We start from the raw sequence: 22894 nt of genomic DNA, 5'->3' as shown, positions 1-22894 counted from the left end.
TAGCTTAATAAATACTATTTTATTAAATGAAATAAATCCAATTACATTACAAAAAGAGGGTGTTTCCATGAGCCTTTTTCTATCGCATCTTGCTCTGCCAGCCACAGTGTTTAACCACTGCAGCTATACTGACTGTTCCCATTTTTTCAGTGCTTAGCAAGAATGCGTATATCGCTGAGATCTTATGCAGGTCTTGTATACAGAAGACTCTTAAGCAGCTTCCCCTCCTTTACAGATGACAGGAGACTTTGACAAAGCCCCCTACCCATGGTTTTAGTTGCAGACTATAATTTTTGGAGCCCAGCACTGGTGGTTGTCACCTTAGAACGGGTGACCACTCATCCCAGATGCATTTAGGCAAATGTAGCTGGGCTGAATTTCCATGTACTATCACAATAAGAAACTTTTCTGCATTTCTCTTATGTTTCCTTTAACAGAAATACTTTTCAAATAACAAAACAAAGCAATATATTGGTTTTAGGCCTAGCATCTGTGTCTTTCATTTGTCCTCCATTCTTTCATTTTTTCTGGGCTACCTAGCAATCTGCGAGCAGAGTTGTAAAGTTTCACTCTTGTTTAAAGCCCTTGCAACTAGGTTTATATAACAATCTGAAAAACAGTAACAAAAAAAGAGCAGCCCTGTAAGGAATCAAGGCTTATGCTCTTTCTGAGTAACCGTGTTTCCTAAAGACTCAGAAATGACACAGATTTTACAAGTTGCCTCTGTCATTTTAGGTAACAGACACTGTGAGCAAAACAATATTGCTTTCACTGGCCAAAAGTACCTCTTCTCACCTCCAAAAGAGCTGAACAGAAAGAAACAACTACTTTGCTCAAATCAAGGTACTTGATGGAGGTTTTTATTTCTTCCCTGCTTCCTTCTGTTGTTGTGCATAAAAATTGCATGATGAATTGCATGATAAGCCTGCCAGGTGTAAGAAGTTATGTTCTTTGCTGTCTGTTTTAAAGTCTTCTCTAAACATGACTGGCCCTAGACATAGCTAACAAATTTTTACGTGACTAAGAGGTATTAAGGGTTAGTCCCTCCCATATAAAAATATTTCTATGGAAGTTTCCCAAAAATCTCTATCTATGAAGCACTAGAAGTATTAAGTAGAAAGTAAAATACTTATTTTATTTAGGAAGATTTTGTTTCTGAGAGCTGCCTCTGCTGATTTATTCTTTAACATTGGTTATACTGTTGAGAATTAAAATTACATGCTTAAACACTATACCTATTATACATAATATATACACACAACCAAAAACTGCAAGTCTGCAGAATACATTAATTTCTTATGCTCAGTGCATCAGAAATGTACCTCCTGACTTGCTTGCACACTCTCCTTATCTTAGACTATTTATTGCTCAGCTAGAAGAAATGGAGGTACAACAGTGTAGATGACACTATTCCTTAATTCCAGATATATTTAAGTCTATCCGTAGCCTTTTCATAGCATTGTGAAATTTTGTAATAACCTGTTTTTCATTATGAACCTGTTGGGATGGTTCATTCATTCTGCTAAAGCACGGAGATATGTAACCGAGTATTCTTAAATATTCTTAAGAATATGTTTCTTTCATAAGACATTTCAAGCTTTTAAGATTAAACATTTGACAAACATCTCTTGTAGGATCATTTTGAAAGACTTTTCCTGTGGGAAGCTTAAAATATGTTTTATGTTTGCTGGGATTCTGTGGAACCTTAAGAATGAGCTTTGTGAATATACGTGATACTGAAGGATGTTTTTGATGTCACTACGCAGGAATACATTCCCATAAAAATGTGCTCTATTTCTATTTTTTCTTTGAGGAAAAAAAAAGAATAATGCACTTAGACCACCTCTTTCTTTTCTTTACAAGAGAACAAGCAAGAAAAGACTCTAACAATTTGGCCTCAGCAGGTAGAACTTACACTCCTAAAAATGTACATCATACTTTTCTCACCAATGTCAGTCTCATTTATTCTAACCTATACGTGATTTATGATCTTTGCTGCCTGTGCCCAGGAGGCAGATTCTATTTAAGAAGCTAGTGTTTGATTCCATGACAACTGACAGGTGCCTTATAAGGCCTACCTTCGTCAAAAATGTGCAGGTGGGCTATTATATTTTAAAACAGGAGAAATGAAACTCAAGCAAATTTTCCTCAGTACATGGAGAACCTGAAAGTTAAAGTCAAATATTATTTTTATACCTGCATAAAGGATTCATAAAGACCAATTGCAACAGCTGCAATAGAAAGTCCAAGAAAACACACTGCCCTACATGCTGCTATATAAATATAAGTGCAGTTGTTTAGCCAGACTGGTTTCTTCTTTTAGACGCTGCTGACTACAGCAGAATCTTGAGTCCGTGTAGCGTCCTTTTCCTTTTGCTGACAAGCCAGGCAAGCTTTCTTTAAAATATAATAAAACACTTGTAGGCACTTTTCCTTGTTTTTACACTTAGCTATTTCACTTGTTTTAAACCACCTCATTTGGTAAGCAGTAAACAATCACTTAGTATTACTAGGAATTTGAATTTATGTGGTATCTAATTTTCCAGTCAGCAGGAAAAACTCAGGCAGACTCCTGTGCTTGTCAAATTTCTGCTATTACTAGTACAAATTAATTTTCCTGTTGCTTTCACCTTCTCAGGAACACAAGGAATGGTGGTATCTTCTTAACTCAGTATCTGTTTCAGCCTCTGGAGCACAGGTTCTGTTTCCATCTGAACAACCAAAAAAGTAATCCACGATGAGACTGTATCCTACAGGTGTAAAAAGCCTCATTTCTATTGTTTACAATGAGAATTTATGATCCTTGTCTGTCTGGAGAATCAGACTTCTATATTTCACCATTTTCATTAAGTGAAAGAATTTAGAACTTGTTCAGATGCTCCCTGAAATCAATGGAAAGACTCTCTGTTGTCACCTTCCTTTGGGTGAGGTCAGAAGCCCATAGTTGGACTCAGCAAGTCAAAATAATGAAGTAATGCAATCCAGCAGGCTCCTCCACTCCCTGAGATGTGTGGTAAAGCTCAGAAAATGAGAGAGAGAAGATGGAGGCCAGCAAGATGGTGTAAATGAGATAAAATTAAAGAAATATCTTCTTTTAATCTCTCATTTTAGTTCAATTTTGCAGTATAAAAGAGACAGTTTTTTATCACTAAAATGTTGATGTGTTTTTAAAGAGACTTTATTTGTCAAGAACAAAACCCTGGATTTTAAGTGAGTACTTCAAAAGTTTCTCAGCAAAAATCAGAAAGATGGAACTTCTTGATCTGTTCAACATATTGATAACAGCTGTCATAAGCAAGAGCAGTTTCTCAGCTCCTGCTCGTGTCTGATAAGAATACCCTCAACACCTGCTAGCAATAACCTTGCTTTTCATGAGCTGTATTAACACTGACTATGTGTTTGTTTACTTCTTTTCTGTGAATCTACAAAGGCACCACTGCTTTTGGAAATGCAAGTTGACATTAGAAATTTTTCTGTCATTGTGCTTTTATATTCTTTTGGTTAGCAACTTACCAAATCCTGCCATGTTCATTCAGCCATCTGGTACAAAACAGCCAAAGTCATTGCTGGAAAGCAACATTTCTCTGTGCAGGAATCCACATCACTTAATCATGGCTAGAGACCACTCTGCTTCAAATGAGAACAGCTCTGTAACAGCTCCTCTTATACAAGTAGCAAAACCCTCAGAAATCAGAGCTTCTATTTGTCTCTCATAAGACAGCCCAGGAACACATGGCCTCCTTACAAGAATAAGATTTAGATTTAACTCTAAATGAGAGGGAAGAGTCTCAGCTTCTGCACCACCTCCTCAGCACTGTGTTTTTCAGTCTGTTTTCCAAGGAAAGCGTGTGTGATCCTATTCTGTCTCTGCTTGTCTGCCTTGCCTCCAAATATCTTGCTTCCCCAACAACCATTGGGTAGTTGCACCCAGACTGGTCAAAGTTGCCCCATTCCAACGCTGTCTGGCCCTGAGAAGCCCCAGGGGAGCGGGCAGGTGAGGCAGCCTGCCCAGGGTCTCCGCCAATGAAAAGGCTGCTGTGCAAGTTTAACCTTGATGAGACACCAGAGGATCCACATGGGGCGAGGCATTTTTAATACTGTCAAGGAGTGAAAAGCTTCGTTCCTGGATCTCGCCTGCTTGGACATCAAAGTCAACCAACCTCCAAAGAAATCTGTGGGGAAGCAGGCTTCCTTAGTTCTCATATTGATCATGATACTTGTGCTGAAAGTTTCTCATCCGAGCTCTCGCAAGGCGTGACCTTGCAGAGGGAACACGATGTACAAACAAGGCAAAGAGCTGTGATTTTTTTTCTTATTCCTAAAGTTAACACTGAGTGAATAATTAATATCAAATCATATATTTGTTAAATCTCCTTGTTTTCTCTACATACTTCCCCCCCAAAAAAGAATACATTTGAGAAAATGACATTCATTTTTCTAATATATTCATAAAACATCTGAATAGTCTTTGTCCTGTAGCTTGTTTGTGCAACATTCAATGTTTGCTGTTTGTGAATCAGAATTAAAACATTGCAGCTGGGCACAAGGTGTAATTTTATTCTTGCCTCAAACAGAAAGTGAATACAATATGAACATGAACCCATCAGAACAAATGTAGGAATTCAAATGAAACTTCCAGGCAATTTCTATGCAATATTTCGTCCAGCCATAATCACAGGCTGTGCAGCGAAAGCTTCTAGACTGTACCAGCCTTTCTCTTCAGGTTATACTCCGAAGGTATCTATTACAGAATTCATTCATTTTGTTTGTGGAATTTCTATGGATATCACTGGGAACTCGTGCAAAGGGAACGAGAACAGAACATGTAATGAAACTATCCGTTGCTGTTCTTATACTATATCTGAGCATTAAAAAGTACCATTACCCTTTTGTAGGATTTAAGGTAGAGTTTTCCATCAACTTCTTTTAGGGAGAGGAGGTATTTTCAAAGTACAAAACTGTAACTGGACAAAGGGTAAAAGGCAATTCAGGGAAGTACCACGTGAAATATATAAATATTTTTCTTAAATTGTACCCCACATTTTGATCTAAATTCTAAACTTGGAGCTATTGATAGTGTGGAAACGAGATAAATAAAATATACTGAAAATACTCCTTGCACTCAGGAGACTCTTACACGTGTTAAATTTTATGAATTATCCGTATGTACTGTTTACATTGTTTTTAACTACTGACTTTAATAAAATGTTAAATAAAATTATTTACAGTAGAAACTATTTTCTTTTAAAATATTCAAATGAAAGTAGTGAAAAAAACAAGGGAGTTGGCAGATGAGGACTGAAGATTACATAAAGAAGCAATCCAACCTGTGCTTCATTCTTTCTCATATATTTTTTGTGTTAATATGAAGAAGTAAACTGTTTCACTTCCTTTCAATCTTTTGTTGTGGTCAACCACATTTTGATAGACAATAATATTTAATTTTGCAAGTTTAGTTAGTTATTCCACTGAGATCCTCTCATGAAGCAATTCATATTCTTCTTCCCTCCCTCTGAAAGATGTGATTTTGTAGGGTTTTTTTTTTTTTTTTGATTAAAATTCTTCCTATCACTTGGTTTCATTTCTTGTTATTTTCTTAGAACTTTCTGCTTTCCTCAACAGCCTCCTCCTCTCTTTATCAGTCTTTTACTGTGTCTCCAGGGGAGAACTTACAAAATGTTTTTACTCTGTGTAAGAGAAAGAAATCTGAAGACAAGTGTTCACATGAGCATAGGTTACATAGCGAGGGACAATCTGGATTCCCACCCCTCAGCATCATGCATGGATTAAGCTATCCTCTCAGGTGAACTGACTGTCACCCCAGAGGCCTCTAGGATCTGCTGGGCCCGGTCCTCCACTGCATGGACATTGCCTGCAGCCCACGTGGCTTTTCAGCTCTCTCCGCACGGGCACAGTGTCATTGTGGGCAAGTTAGTTAGATATGGAAAGTGGATGCGGTGCAAAGTGAGAATGAGCCGACTTCAGCTTAGTTTTGGTTATACCCATCTAACGTGGAGCAAAACGCCATCAACTCCTGTTCTGTTATGCATTTTGTTTTCATTGTTTTCCTTCTAATCTGGAATGCTTGAAAATGAGATCAGAAAGTGCATAACTAAAAGGGAAACTAACAATGCTTAATTCATGCAATGCAAGTCATTTTCTACCAGCATCACAAAATCCCTCCGAGGGCATGAGGGAAGTGGAGAAGCACAGAGCACCGTCCCAGCTCCATCCCACTGCTCCCGACCCAGGGGGCACCGGCTGCTGCCACTACGGCGGCGTGGTTGGATGCTTAACCCAGCACAGGCTGCTCCACTCGAGCTCACAGGAGCTCCGGGCAGGACTATTTCAGCTGGTAGATTTGTGTTTCTTTGCCGGACAAGCAAGTAAACCCATCATTTTTGGAAGACTCTGACCTTTTTCACATGCAGCCCTGTGCAGGGCCCTTCTGCTGCTTTCCCACCTGATCAGCTCCAGAGCAGTCATCGGAAGGAAGAGTCTGCTTTTGACTGTAAGTCCCAAACAAGAGGGAAGAATGTTTATACGGGCACAGGGCTGTGTCCTTAACTAGTCCGTTTGTACTTTTATGGGTCATCTATCTTGGAATTTACAAGGTGGTAAATATATTATTTAATTGTTGATGGCACATGTTTACAAGAATGTAGCTGCTCAATTAAGTATAAACTGCTAGATAAAATAACCCATTCACTGCAATCTAACTAAATGCCTAATTAAATAGCAAGAGAGTATTAAATGGATTTATTAAGGTTTAACAAATATATAAGTGTTATATATTAATACTTTAAAATACGCTATTGATGTTTGTACCTCGTCAGTTAAACCGTCCCTCTGATAAAAGCACATTGAAAGCACTTACACTGTCAACAGACCTGCTCCCTAATTTATATTACATCAATAGTGGTTTATTTTTCCCTGTTTACAGCTCCCCAGACGTTTACTCAAAAACGCAACAAAATATAATATTCTGTTTCCAGCTCTCCAACTTCAATGGAAATAAAATGCACAGACATTCACTTTATGTTTTTTTGAAGCTACAGTTCAAGATACAAAAGCTCGCCTTGAAGTTATCCGAAAATTTCCTATGAGAATATCTCTGAAATTCCAGCATCTAATTGAAGTCTAATAAAAAGTCTTTATGATATTCATTTTACTAAAACAAGCATAGTCAAGTAGAGGTGCTATAGCTAATGGTCTTTTTTCATGAAAAGTATATTTAAAAGATTTTTTTGTCCCATAATATAAATGGAAGGAGGGGGGAAGTGCTTCTTTCTTTCCTTTTTAAACAGCTTGAGCTTGGCATAAGTCTTGCCATGACCTTGATATGAGCATAGCAGATACTACAAGAATATATTTACTAGATTGCATAAAACTTTTTGGAATAAATGAGCCCATGGAGTCATGGATATAATATGGCCTTGCCATTCTATATCATCACACTGTTAAATAATATCTGAGTTTTCAAATAAAAAACCTTGTCCTTAGTAGCATGGCAAATATTTGTTATTAAATCTTTTGTTAAAGATAACAGTAGAAAGAGGGGGAAATAGTTATAAACATGAAATTTAAGGCATCTGAGTATTTTAACAGTATCTTTTCCTTTCCTTTTAACTACAGAGAGTTTTATGAGGAAGGGATTTGTTTTCTACCATCTTGACAGCTCTCCTAGGTGGTGTTTCTGCTGTTCTTCTTCCACAGTCAGTTTTAATGCGAGGACGTCATTCTACAGAATTTCCTTTTGTAATGGTCAGTCAAAGAGTAGAGAAGCTCTTTCTCAGACGGTGGTGGTTTCATGCCAAGCTATTTGTAAGTAGCTTTTTGACCTTTTCTGTTTGGTGTCCTGAAGAACTGTGGTACTAGACCTTTGTGTCTTCTCATGCACACCATATTTTTACCCCTGAAATTCATTTTACATTCAGGACATTTATTCCTGAGATTCAGTTACTGATATTACAACAATGCTTAATAATTATATATATCAAACTGTTCAGGCCATGCATTGTATACGGTACCATAGTTCTCCTTTTGCTTCTGTTAGATTTCGGGTATTACATCCACACAGGGCTCTTGAAAATATCATCACTCTAAGACATTTATATTCTGTTTATTCTTGAAATTTCTCTACTTCTCCAGAATCTTTCAAGTTTGTAAGTACTAGTATCACATTGGAAAATTCCGCTTCTGACTTCTCTTTTACTTTCTTCCTCTTTCCGAACACTACCCCAAAGGAGTTCATTCCTGTGTTTTTCTCACTTGCGACCTTAATTTCTTATTATCAGAATTTCCTTTTTATCTTGCCTTCCTCAACAGACAAACTGTCTAAATTTTGCTGTCATTCTACTTTTTTCAGTGCTGTTTAATCTGGTTTGCCTGCAAAGCAAAGGTTGCAGACCTTTCTACCTTCCAGGAATGCTTGTGCTTTCCAGTCACTCAGGTGTTTCCTAAATACCGTGTTTCAGGTACCATAGTGTTGTTACCTCAACACCAGGTAATTGTCCTGGTGTGTCTAAAGGAGACATCCCTCTTTATCTCCATCCTTTGGTGGAACCAGTCATCCAGTTAATTGCATTTTGTGTCTTGTCATGTATCCTCATTGTTCTTTTCCTGGAGGATATATCTGTTGTGCAGAGTGACTCTGAGATAAATAACTCCTGTAAATAACTCCTGATATAACTCCTGTTTTATCTTCTGGAAAAAAAAAAATTGAAACTTTAATCTGTTCATGAGCAAAGATACCATGTCTGGTGAGTGACTAAGCTAATGATATAGCAGTTTTTGTATAGTTTAAAGCTTCTTGGGGTCTTAGGTCACAACAACTTATTTTCATAGAGCTTGCCACCATTTCCAGGGTATTTTGTATGTTTTGTGAATTTGACCAGTTGTGATTGCTTCATTTTCCCATAGTTCAGCAGGCCAGCTGCCTATCCCTGATAATTCACCAGTTTTACAGTTCGATTTTTTTTTTTTTTTTTTTTACTCCTCCTTCAGGTTCATCCCTGAAAGGAGGATTGGCCTGTTTGGCATTTTGTTCATTTTTTAGTCTGTTGGTGATGTCGAGGTCTGTTCCAGTTGCAGGACTTTCACTGTCTGACTGTAATTACTTCTGCCTTTCTTTGGAAAAGTGCTACTCAGCCATAGGGCTTTAGCTTGGGCCCATCCCTTAAAAAAGCAAAATTGAGAAGAAAAAAAAAAAAAACAAACAGAACAAGGAAGACAAGAAGCAATAGATGATGAGTTATGCCTGCTACACTGACAACACCCCCCCCCTCCCCCCCCCCCGGTATACTGCTACTGCAGTCACTCTCCTTTGAAAACATTGAAAACTCTTTGTGTAAGGGAGAAGTCATGTTAGGTCACATCCAGCAATAGAGCAGTTATCAGTAGCACAATCCTGTTGTCCATTTCACTTCTTACCCTTAAAGTGGAAAACTCCACGGACAGCCAATATTCCCCTCTTTGGCAGCTCATGAGAAAAGAGTGACATTAAGCAGGTCTATGACTAGCAGCTCAAATTTTCCTTCACAGCCGCAAAGGTTATGCAAGAACCCAGAAATCGTTGGCAGGGAGGGAGTGTCCTACTCTTTGATTTACAAGCCACTTTTCCTGATGGATGACAGGGCTTGGGTAACTACCAGGACCTTACGGTCATCAGGTTGCAGTAGGTGATGCTCCTGTGTCTGCACCACCTTACAGAGGCGAGTGTTTTTCTTTCCATATCCTACAAAGCTCCCATATGAAGCTTACAGTTGATATTTGGCCTTAATGCTCATGTTTACCCAAAGCTATACTAAAAATAAAACTTAATTGGGATAATTTATTTGCTCGTGACCTCCTCATTTTTCCTGTCTAAAAAGAAACGAGCCACTTATTAAGGCCAAGGCTACCCAGCTGCTGAAAATTACTTCTTGTCAGAGGAGGGCCTACACGTTAAGCAGTACAGCCATATGTTCAATAAGCATTAGTCCTTATTTGCCCAGTCAAATCAAACAGGATAAACTCGGTGCGGGGGGAGGTCTGCTGCCCTAGGCAAAGCCCAGCCCTGCCCGTCTGCTGTTGAATGCCCAGTCAACCTTGCCAGCTTGAAGTTACCTGTACAAACAGTGTTACTGCCCCGGAATTTGGCTGCCCTAAGCAACCACCTGTTTTTGCTCTTACAAGAGTGCTTGCTCTGAGTTCAAAAGTAATTTTGAAATTCTGGAAAAATCTCTGGAAAAAAAAATCTTCTCAAGACTCATTAAAAATTTCACGAATGTGAAACACAACAAAAGGACAAGCAGGCAATTGATGTATAACTTGTTTGTCCTAAGAAATGTTGTTGGATAAAATTATATACCACCTGTATTTAAAAACGTCAATGCAGATGTGCACCAACACTAATTAAGTGGCAGACTGCAGAAAGGATTAGTTCTACAAAACACATTCTGCTGAGAAACCAAAGGAGCAGAAAGAACATTAATTTTTATCTAAACACAGAAATCTATGAGAGCTAATTAGTCTTGTTTCAAAAAACAAAACATATCTACATCCATAACAATGGTGAGAATTAGCTTTTGTAATGTTAAGTTGTAGAGGGACTTTCTGCATAGGCCACAATGTATTTAATTAGTTCTTGTTTTCCTACAGTGACATGAACTAGTTTCATCATCCTGTTGCCATTTAAATTTCACTTCTTATTCATTTAAAGTTCTTTCAGTGCTACAATTGACAGTAGTTAGTGCTACATGCCAGACTTCAGCGTCCAACCCAATTAGATGCTGTTGTCCTACAAATTATTTTTAGATATGTTTCAAACTCTCTCATTATGCTCAATGCACTGCATAGCAAGGAAAAAAATCTTTGCTTCAGTGTCTAAAATACTATCCATGGGTAAAATCATCTACAGTGAAATTGTTGAATTGTAGATACATAAAGGCAACCACACAGTAAGTTCTCCTAAGCTGTAGATGCTGGGATGGAGCAACAGAATCTTTTTTAAAAAAAAATGCACTGTTATTCTTTAGTAAGATACAGAATCCAAACAGATGTTTGGCAAGTCTGGAAGCAACTACCCAATGATTTTTAAAATTTTTTAATCTTCTAAAATGACTGGCTAAGTTAGAACTTTCTTATGTGAAACTATTTCTAATTATTAGCAAGAAAGATACCAAATCACACCATGGCACTGAAAGAGCTTATAAAGTTAACAGTAGTGTCACCTTTCACTACCTGTCCTATAACTTCTTTGGAAAGGAACAACATCATTTTAAAATTAAAACTGTGCCAAAAACCAAGTTCATGCCTCTAGCTGGATGAAAACACTCCAAAGACATGTTTTCCATTCAGTCCTCCCAATTCTCAAAATCAAAACGTCACACATACACTTTGATTTCCAGGATGCTGACAGAACAGAGGCAATGTCTTTTTCTACTGCTTTGAATATCATGCTCCTCAACGGCATATCTACCAGGCTGCTCTGGTGCTGAGCACCCCAGGGTGCCGAGGACTTATGCTTTCTGGATACCAAAATGTTTGCTCTCCTGACAGCGACCAATGGCTTTCTTTGCTGTTGCTAAGAAGTTTCCATATCCCTCCTTGATCTTCTCACATTGGCTCTTAACTATCAAATTAACCCCACACACACTTATTTCTCCATTCATGACAATGTTGTCAGTAAACCAGTCAGTACCTCTTGTCTGATCTCCCTTTACATCTCCCAGATGTCTCTTTCCATCCCACTAGTGAGCAGTTGCATTTCTGTCCCACTGCCCAGGCTGCCTATAATGAATGAAAAATAATATTTCAGGCTTTACAGATGTCTCCAGTTGGTGACAATGGAGGTGTTACCAGCTATTTTAATGCTGTTTAACCTCTCTGAATGGGATTCACTTAATGTCTCTCTGTGTCTAAAGCGTAGCTGTCTACATTCAAACCAGTCATCTTTTTATAGCCAGCCAAAGTAAACAGGCACTTTGAGGGTAGTCTTCACCTGACCTACTTTAAGTGCCTATTTCAGGTTGAAGTGTCCCATGCCTTAAAAGTGTCTATTTCTCGCCCAGATAAATTCAACCTTCCTTGTCTAATCAAGCTCTACAGCAGCCAGTGACCTTATTTTTCTAATATTTCTAACCTTTATTTCCAAAGTAACAAGACTAGGGGTCTTGGAACAGATTGTTCGTATTTGTTCAAAGGAAGCCTATGCAAAAGATCTTCAAAACTAGTCTTTGGTCTAGCAAGCTGAGTTTTCCATCCTGTGAGAAGTTCTGAGATTTTGAAATTTTTATCACTAACTAAATAGAACAAGAGGTTAAATTATTGTCATTTTAAGTCACTCAACTATATGAAAAGAACAATTAAGATCAGTTGAAAACAATCTGTCTTAATATATTTGAAAAATCTATTTTCATTTTTCCTTTGTTAAAACACCTTCACATCTTAAGGAATGCATTTCATAAAATTTGGAAATATGATTGAAATTTTTATTAAAAGCTGAAAATACATATTTCAACCATGTAAGTTCCAAATCAGGAGGCCTCAAAGCCCAATGCTTTCTCACACTGAATTTTGATTTTGGTAGATATCTATTTTCTGACCTCAAATTCTCACTTAAGGATTCCTAGGCAGTTTCAGGTCAAGGAAACTTAAATTAAAAAAAAAAGAAAAGAACCCTAACATAGACCAAGGTAGGTCAGGCCCACTTTTTATGATAGCTCTAACATGTCTATATTCATTTCAAACTCATTTTCAATTACAGTAGTAAAACTGAGTGACTCAGCTCAGTTAGCAGTTATCACAGATGTTTCCAGATTGAGGTGTTATGAGCTTGGTTCAAAGCCAAAAATCACTCCAAAGGCCTTCTGGTGTAAAACCATCTGTCTCTCAAAGGGCAACACCTGTTCAAGGCAGCTTTTTAAACTTAACATGATTGTTCAAATAAACATGCCACTCTAAGACACATAACAGTACAGGAAAACAGTACAGGATAAACATTTTCTTGTGGCATCACAGTGGCCTGATACCCGACCTTTCCCATATACTCAAATCTGTTATAGTGCCTAGGAAAAATGTACATAATAGGTAATATGTGATCATGTTGCCACAGTATTGAGCAGAATTAAGACCTAGTCTGATTTTATTCTGCACTATCTAGAATGACATTTTAGAAATATGAAGCTAATTATTTCTCTTGCTAACTTGGCAAGGGTTGAATTTCTAATAATTTCAACAGGACTTAGCTGGCCATCTGTATCTCTTTGTGCTCTCGTTCTGGAGAAATTGCTAGCCCTGTGCTCAAACCCTGCTAACTCTAACTCATATTAGATTATGCAGAATCAAACTGAGGGGCTAGAGAACTGACCTCTTCTGTTATCCTAGAACTTCTAGCTCTTAATTAATGTCAGAAAGATATGCTACCTGTAAATTATGCCATCTGCTTCCTACCTTGTCAGTGCTTTGTTCAGTGTGGGTTTAAATGCAGGATGCATCTCTTCAGTGGTTCAAAAAAATCCTGTGTGGCCAGTTTGGGTAAATGCTATGTCAATCTGTGCTACAGCTTTTCATTGCTGAATTAATTTCCTGATCCCATCAAAAGTAGGGTAACCTCAGGGTTCTGGAAATATGCATTACTGCTATTTTAAACTAAAAATTCTTTCCTAAATAAAAATACCTTCAGGCTGAAGTTTCTCATATTTTTTCTTAGCCCAAAGAATGGGTTTGGAAATATCAGTCAACTCCATTTGGGTGCTTTAGATAGAGGAATGGAAAAAAGAAAGGTCTCTTTCATGTTTTAGGAACTTTTTTCATCTGCTATATTTATACTTGGGTAACTGAAAGCTAGCAGCATGTGTACATACACAACTCTATTAGGTGTGATCTTGTTACATTTCTTCATTATTTCTTATTTAAAAGCAGAATAAAAGCACAAATGACAGGATTCTAAAAGCTTTGGTCCTCATAGGTTAAAAGGGTTAGAAAATAAAATTTGTTATAGGAGTCTCTTGGGAATCAGCGGTTCTATGTTCTCTATGCTATAGGAAAAGCAGATATTGTCTCCTGTTAGTGATGTTGTACAGTGTGGACCAACATAATATCTTGTTTTGTCACTTATGGGCAGTTTTCCAGAATGTTTCTGTATTTCAAAGGACAGAGAAATGGCAGAAGAAATTCACCCTCTTTTAAGGTAACACATAACACCGTTGGGATGATTCCCTCTAAGGAGATACCTACTAACTGCAGACAGAACCGAGACAACCAGCCTGCATTAAATCCCTAACGTCTAGACAGCTGAAGTTAGCCATGATGAACACCACGTCATGAATCAGACACTTGAGTCACAATTATGTTAAAGTTGTGGAGCAACCTGTAGGCAGCTTGGTGTAACAGCGACATGGCTGTGCTGTGATAGTTGTATTTGCTCTTCCCAAACTGTTACAGATTTTTTTTTCAGGTGACTGTCAGGCATTACCAGTCACATGCTAACTGTGACTTTATAAGTCCTTACAGCTTGACTACACTTGGGCAGAATGAATCTCTATATGTTAAAATGGAGAAAACAGAGGATAAAAAGGAAGAACTGGAGTGTTCTCTAGGAGATCAGGGAAAACAGAGAGAGGACGGAGTGCTTGGTACATCCTGAAGTAGGTAACTCATGTACCTGGAGTAATTTATCTCTAACTCATCTAAGACTATAGATGGAAATTGTATCTCTTCTGCAAAATAAATAGCTCAAGCATCCAAGCAGATTGTCTGGAAAGTTACAGCTCAGCAACAGGCAGCCATTTAGAGATGATTTTTTTCAATTTTTCCTTTTTCTTTTTACTTGAAGAGGTTGCAGCAGAGGCAGGGACTGGCATGTGGTGAGGAATTAGTGTAGCAGGAAGTTTACAGTCAAGCCATATTTAGGCCTAGAGCATATTTAGAAACAAAAGAAAACCATTTGTCAATAAGGGTTCATCCTAGCAAACAGCTAAAGAACCACCAAACTTACCAGGCTTTTTGACAAGTTGAATGTCAATGACGCTTTTTTTTAAAGGAGCAGCTTCTACTTAGTACCACTAAAGGGAATAAAACTGGAAACACTTCAATTATTTTAGCAGTTTTCAAGAGTAGTAAATAGAGGTGTAAAATACGTCCACTTTCAGCAGATATTTTTTGCATTAGACAAAAATTATAAAAAAATATCTATTAAATGTATATTTTTTGAAAGCAAATATCAGTTTAAGAATAAGAGGAGATGATTAATTTTGCTAATAGGGACATTTTTCAGTTATTGCTCTAATAATCATTTTATTAATTTTTAATTATTCAGTAATTGTTTTTATTCATTTTTTTCAGTTATTAGTAAATATTGATAACATCATACACTCCCAGTTAAAAAGAAATTCTTACCTTAGGTGTTTCCTTAAATTATTGTAATACCCTGGGAAAAGAAATTATGTCTGGAAATACTCCAATTGTATATCATTTCATTATTAAAGCAAAGGTAATAAAAAGACAATAGATAATGAAATATTTAACCTCTTTATTTTCACAGTATGATCAATGGTTTCTTACTAGAGGAAGAAGACTGTGTAATTTATTCACATTGTACATTTATTCCAGACTAAACTGCAAAATTCTTAATGAAGTGGTAAAGATTCAGCTATTTTAGCATCGTTGGATCACATCCCAGTGGAAGTGAGATCACCTGTTCAAGAAATTAAATCTTCTCCAGGATTGAGATTCACTTGAAAATATTAGAGGACATTCCTTTCAAATAAATCAGGACAGTATAGAGAAAGTTCTTCTAAAGGATGTCATAAAACAGTCTTTGACAGTCAGCTGATAACAGAACTGAATAAAAGTTGAAACTAGGACAAAAGATAAAAATTTCTAAGTGGTTCACAAGAATCCATGTACAAAATAGTATATACAGAAGTCATTAATATTAAGAGGAAACAGCATACGATGACAGAAGCCATTAAAAACCATAGTAGCCCTTAGGCATACAGAATATTTTCTGAAAAAGGAAATAAAGTTGCACCTTGTTGGCTCTAAAGCTTAAAATTACTTGGGAACTACCCTTTATTTTGCATACAAAACCAATCAGTAAGAATTATTTACAATCTGTAAAGCAGTATCTGCTACTTTTGCAGCCTTTTTATGCGGAAAATCCCTCTATATGTCAATCCACAAAGGTCTGACATTACTAAAGATCTCTAGAAATAGCAAGCTTGCTGAAGCAATATGAAACCTACAGAGGAAGAATACAAAAGAAGGTGTACTGAGTAAGACTAAATATTCCTCTAGCCCAGTTTCTTGTTCCTGGCAATGACTAATAGCGAGGACCTAGGAAAGAGGAGAAAGAGGACAAGCAAGTAGTGATACCTCCCATATATATTCTTCCCACATCTAGAAGCTGTGAATCAAAGATTTTCTGAGGCAAAGATTGGATGCTTTTTATTGTTATTTTTATTTAATAGTCCTCTGTGAATTTTTCTTTCATGCATTTGCCCTGCCTTTTTTTTAAATCAGTGTACACCTTTAGAAGGGGGCTCTATACTCTCTCGTATAGAGGAGCTCCACAGCTTTACCATCACTGTGTGAACAATCACTTCTTCTGTTCTGAACCTTCTAATTTCATTTCACTTGTCTTCTAAATGACAGCAAATATTTTTTCTCTCCTACCTCCTCTTTGCTATTTACAATTTTATAGAACTGTACTGTATTCCCCAGTCCTAGCTGGGGTCCTAGCTTTCCCGAACTGCAGAGCCCTAGTCTGTTTAGTTGTTTCCTAGACAGAAGCCACTCCATAACTTCGATCATCCTTGTTTCCTTCTCTGTATTTTCACTCCTAATAATCACCAACTTACCATTTGCTGTTTTCACTGCTCCTGAGCACTGGGCTAATGAAGAAAACCTTAAAGTAGTATTAAATATAAAATATGACAGAACTCTTGAAACTTTTTTGTTTTCCAAATGTGTTTTTAATGTATTTTATGTAAAACTTGGTCCCTAATGCTGTTAGTTTGAGGAAAAAATATCAGCAATTTATTGAAAGCATTGTTTTTGTCTTCTCAAAGTTACAGAAACTATTGAAAAGAGTCTGAAAGACACCTAGAAAAGGTTATCTAATTAATCTCTCTGTCCAAAGGCAGAGTAAGCTGCTTTGGAACAGAAGATTTTAATATGAACAACCTTGCATATGGCCTTTCACCTGGCCATGCTATTGCTGAATCACAATAGAAAGGTTTCACCCAAACCAACCGGTTAAACTGAAATTTCTTTAATCTGATTTAAATCAGTCGATCAGGCTATAGAAACCATGGTAAACTATATTCATAAAGGAAAGACAAATATGAAGTAATATGATTATTATTATTATTATGTGATTAAATATGATTATTAGAAACATTCATACCTGTGGACAAAAAGAAATAACTTTTATTAATATTTGAAAACATCATATAGAAGAGATGGAAGGTGCCAGTTTAAACACTCATCTAGTATAGATACTGGTCTTCTTCTCCTTAAAAAGATCAGTGTTCTTTATAGAAGACCAAAACCAGTCATCTAATAATTAATTTATTACAGAAGAATTTGCATAAATTAATAAGAAAGCATATATGTTGGTATTATTACATCTATCTTGTGTTACAAGAAAGCCATAATTAGGACTTAAAGGCAGATGCTTCACTGAAATTATGTATTTCTTTAAATTTACATCAAATATAAAATGCTAGTTGTTTAATTTTTCTGGCTTTGACACATCACCTCTCAAAAAAAAAAAAAAAAGAAATCCACAAAACACCTGAGCAGTTAAGCCTCTGAAACAATCTGAAGGAGTTTTATTATTTTAGATATTTATGCACTATATCAGAAAAAAAACAAAAGGTTTGATTTCTGAAGGAAGCTTAAGGGAAAAAAAGAAGCAATAATAAAAAAGAGTGTTTTATCTAGGATGTTTCTTGCATTTACAATGCTTCCATAATCATTCCAGATAAAGCAGAGGATGCTGTTGGGATGTTTGAATTCAGAAAAGACTGACAGCGAGCATAGATTCATTTAAATGAATAGACAAGAGGATTTAAGTACTATCTGGTACTATCAAGTCAGACATTTTAAAGCAATAGTGAATTGAAGATGCTTTAATGAACCTCTTAAATTTCCAAGAAAATCAGGTTATGTAAAACTTGTAATACAAATGTTATAAAAAATGGGCTCTTCAAAAGTATTGCCATATCATTTGGCAAGTGCTATCTCCTGATTGTCAGGTAGGAGTAAAGATAAGGGTTACTGTTGCAAGTATTTTACTGGAAACTATAATCCCACTATTTAAAAATGAGAGCAGGGCCACGGAATAGCATCGGCTCTTGAGCTCCAAGGGGCAGATTGTGAGCAAAACAATTCAATAGTGCTACAGAGCAGGCATTTCACTACTATTACAGGTGCATTGCTCTTCCCTGGCTTCTTCTGAGTTTCTGAGGTCCATCTTCCTGGTCAATTTCTTCTTGGCATGGCCAAAATGTTTCCTAAGGGAAAATATTGAGTCTTCTGATCTTACTATGCTGCGAGAAGACAGCAGGAAATTCAGACATTTCCCTTCAATTGCATGCTGTAAACTAGGGATCTGCTCAAAGCTAGTATTTTGTTCCTGCATACAGACTTTCATGGGTACAAGCTAACTTACAAGTTGGACTCTCAAAACAGCAAATGGGCTGCACATATGAGTTTTATCTTCACCTTAATTTTGTCTTTAATTTAGCTCTACTTGGTGCAGCTCTTTGCTCTCTCTGAGCAGCCTAGTCACAACATGGGCTCTGGGCATTATCACAGCTTGTCAACACGTGCAGGGGCGAGGAGGAAACTCTGGCCTCTCGTTTCACATCTATTTCTTTTTAGTGTGCAGTTGTCAGTGGGGCTTCAGATTCACCTGTGCCATGTCTATACCTGGCTGCTGTAGCAGAAGAGCTGGTGACCTGTACCTTTGTTTTGCTTTACCATTGCTTTATGTTCCCTACTTGCTCCTTTTAACAATCTCCTTTGTATAATATCATAGCAACCAGCTCACCAGGAACACAATGTGTGCCGTGGCCACAGACATAGTACAGGTATGTCTCAGTTCTTTATTCAGATATTTGGGAACAAAATAATAGGGCCCATTTGCATCCTGGAATCATTATTATTCTGGGTGTTTTAGGTCAATGATATGCTGTTGTAGGTAAGAGCAACCTCAGCAAAGGCAATGCTAATGTACACATCTGTGTTAGCAAAGGATTTTGCTCACAGTGTTTAGAGAGAGAAAACTGGATCCAACAAGCACTGATAGAGTATGAAAAGAAAAGGCTTTCTGCTACTAAAACAACAAAGAAATTAATATAGAGGAGTTATGTGATACTCTACCATCTATCTATATGGCCTGATCCTCTATTGTACTGAGAGTTCTCAGTTGTCATTCATTTTAACAGGAATCTTGTAGGACATTCACAGCCCTCAGAATTAGGACTGTGCTACTGTGCTAATCAGTAACCTGTGAGTACATTAAACATAAAACGTAAAGGGTTTATCTGTTTTTGAAACTGCAGTATGTGGATAAATTATGGATGGAGACATAATTCTTATCACATACATACGTGCACACAAATACTTTCCTTTTTGGCTTGCCTTGAGCAAAGATAAGATGGAAAACTTCTATTGACCATTTAATTTTTTGAAAGAGAGATAGAGGAACAATTCTCTCATCATCAAGTTCCTGAAGTATTTCAGTAAGATTATACTCAGGACAATGGGTAATGCTTCTCTTGTAAGAGAACGGCGCTGGTATTCTCTACCTCCATTGTGACGCTGTAATGTCCAGCCTTTTCAGGCAAGGTTATTGTAACATTTCCAGACAAAAAGCAAACCTGATGAATAATACATTGGAATTAAACTAGATTTCTGAAAGATTTTGTATGGTTCATGTGATGCAGAACATAAAAAGTTCACATAATTAAAATCTATTGCACTTGTGAATTTTACTGTGCCTAACATTTCAATGTCCATGGATGAAGAAGCAGAACTTTCTTGCTGGTTTTCAGTTTATTAAGGATAATGTGCTTTATTCCCTGGCACATCCGTGTTGTTAAAGACTCACAATGGGCTTATTAGAACAAATCCTGAAATGATGGAGATAACATTCACTCAGATTTCAGTGAGAGCAAACTGAATGTGTTACAGTGAATTGAGCCCCAACCCAGAAGAATTTTAAGCATGTCCTTCCCCTTCAGGCGCTTCTTTCATCCTGGCTGGAGGTGATGCTTCCTGGACTGGTGAGGGCCCTGGACATGGAGCTATGTGCCAAAAGACTGGGGAAGGGCTTGCTCTTACCTTCAAGCCAAAGGGTGGGTGTAGTCTGAAGGTGTCTGAGGCGGTGCCAAAGGGGGACCATGAACTGCTCCACAAAAAGGGGCACAAGGAATTGCATGGATATTGTTAGAACCACAGGGTTTATTTTACAGCATCATGACACAATGTATGTCCTATGCACAGCCCTGGAAGCAGCTCCTTGCGTGTTTGGGGCTGGGCCTAGAAGTCATAGAAGCCCAGTTGAAGCTTAAACCACGGACTTTGTAAATCTGTAATTGCGTATCTATTCTGACATGGGAACTGGCCCTGCTGAGGAATGCAACAAACTGTGTATTGTAACTGTGAAAGAAAACCAACTGGCATTTCTTGTTAATATGAATATAGACTATAATATGAGTAGTGTTAAACTGAACACAGGAGCCAAAGACCTCAGCAAAATGTATAGGTCAGACTCACCTAAGTCTTAGTCTGAATCCATCTGTGCTTCTCCCAGGCTGGATCTCTCAGTCTGGTGGGCTGCTAGCTTGCTCTCTCATGCTCTTTCCTATTTTTTTTTTTCCTTAAAAAAAAAAAAATCTACTACATGACTTACGCTGAAGCTTCATTCCAGAGGGAGCTCATTGTTAGTGCCCAATGGATAATATTTCCATTGTCTTTCCAAGGTATGTCTCTATACTAAAACATCGTTCAGCTCCTGGTTTACTACATGCTAATAACTTCATGTCTCTGTCTCTTAGCCAAAGGCAAGATTTTAACCATCTCTGTGCCTTATCATCAACAAGGTGGGGAAACTGAGGCAAGCCCTGCCATCATAAAAGCATTAGCAAATATTCTAATTCTCGTCACCGTCTGTATATGCATTCTCCTCTCTGTTTCCTCAAGTTAACAATTGTTTCCCCCAGTAAAGTAAATTTATTTTCAAATGGGAAGTTCTGCCTGTTAAGAGAGTCCGGGGAAGGGGCATTTGTGTTTTCTTGATGTCTGGGTGACAGTGGCAAGCTTACTTAGTGGCTGGCCACAAGACACCCTAGAGGTACTGAGCTGTCTTTCTGCTCCTTCTCAGCCACCTGGCAGAACTGCTGTAAGTCGTAGTGCTGAGCCTAGACCAGATGGGCTGGTTACCTAACAGGTCTTGCATTTGTACCAGTTTTACACCCTTCTGGTGCACGAAAGCTGACAACTTTGGCTGGTCATTTATCTTGATGTAAACATGAACTTTACATTATTACAGTAGTGAATAGAAATACACACTTCATTTGGCACCTGAAATTTTCTAGACCTTCAGTCACTAGCTACCAAGCATATTACTTAAACTTACTGTGAAATTATGTGGTAATACCAGTCTATTCTGCTGAGAAAGGGAAACTCTGGAAAGAGCTTTTTTAAGTATTGTTAGTTGTGTTAATAGTTTACAACAAATGTTTTCACTATTTGATTTTTACTGCACATTGCTTCTGTATTTACACCATAAAGTAAATCTTTGAGTGATGGTGTTTTTATCACCTGCGTATTCGTGTGAGGAGAATAACCTTGGGGTAAGTCTCCTCGGGGACCATGAAGGAGAAAATGCGGTTCCTTCCTCTTCACAGCACCGCGGGACGGCAGGGCAGTGCGGGCTGGAGGGGCCTTGTCCAGCCTCCCGCTCACAGAGCTCAGACCACCTTGCTCAGGGCTTTGTCCCCTCACGGTTTGAAAGCCCCTAGGCCGCCGGACCCCCAACCGCCACCCCAGTCCGGCCTGGCCCCGCGGCAGTGCCCGACGTCCCCCGGGGCTGGGGCTGCCCCGCTGCCCCCCGGGCCCTGCTGCCCCCCTCCCGGGGCATGGGGACGGTCCCACCGGCAGCCCCCGTCCCGTGCAGGGCCAGGATAAAATGAAAGTCAGGAGCCAGTCCAGATCCTCGTCATCTGGCTGGGACATCCCAGGCCTTGGTGAGGGACAGGCCTTGGCGTGGGGTGGCCCCTGCAGCACCCGCGTGCCCCGCTGAAGAGAATAGCGTTCAAAAGAAGAACAGTATAGATGAGTATTTAATTGTTATATGTCCTCTGTAGGTAAGGTACTTTCTCCTCCATGCCTCTTTTTATGCACAACCCAAGCTGGTACCTCCTCTGCAAGCTTGGAGATAACAAGCTAAATCCCCACCGAGCGCTGTTGCATAGGTCTGCCAATGCACAAGAAGTCTGCAGGGCCCATAAGCCTGGTGAAAAGAGGTATCTAGGGGAACCTGTTACACGTTGTAACTTGCAATAGCCAGCTGATTGCAAAAGGGGCAAACAGCAGGAAGTTAGTAGGTCCCTTACAAGGTAATGGTCATTTTTTCTGTTTTTCAGCTCCCTATCCTATCCTCATTCAGCTCTTGAAAGAAAAACAACAAAGCCTTAGAATAAGGGAGCAGATGGAGCAGCCCTTGCACTTCTCTCCTCCTTAGTCCCTGTCCTTTGGTCGACATACCAGAATCACTCCACCATTTTCCCAGCGTTGCAGGCCTGACTCCAACCCAGGTCTGCCTACAACCACTGAGATCAGAGCCTAGGGTGGCATTTGATGTAGTTCAGTACTTTAGCTGCTACTCTGTGCATCC

Source organism: Dromaius novaehollandiae, chromosome 1 (assembly GCF_036370855.1).
Source record: "Dromaius novaehollandiae isolate bDroNov1 chromosome 1, bDroNov1.hap1, whole genome shotgun sequence".
Lineage (NCBI taxonomy): Eukaryota > Metazoa > Chordata > Aves > Casuariiformes > Dromaiidae > Dromaius > Dromaius novaehollandiae.
Note: the sequence above shows the minus strand (reverse complement) of the source record.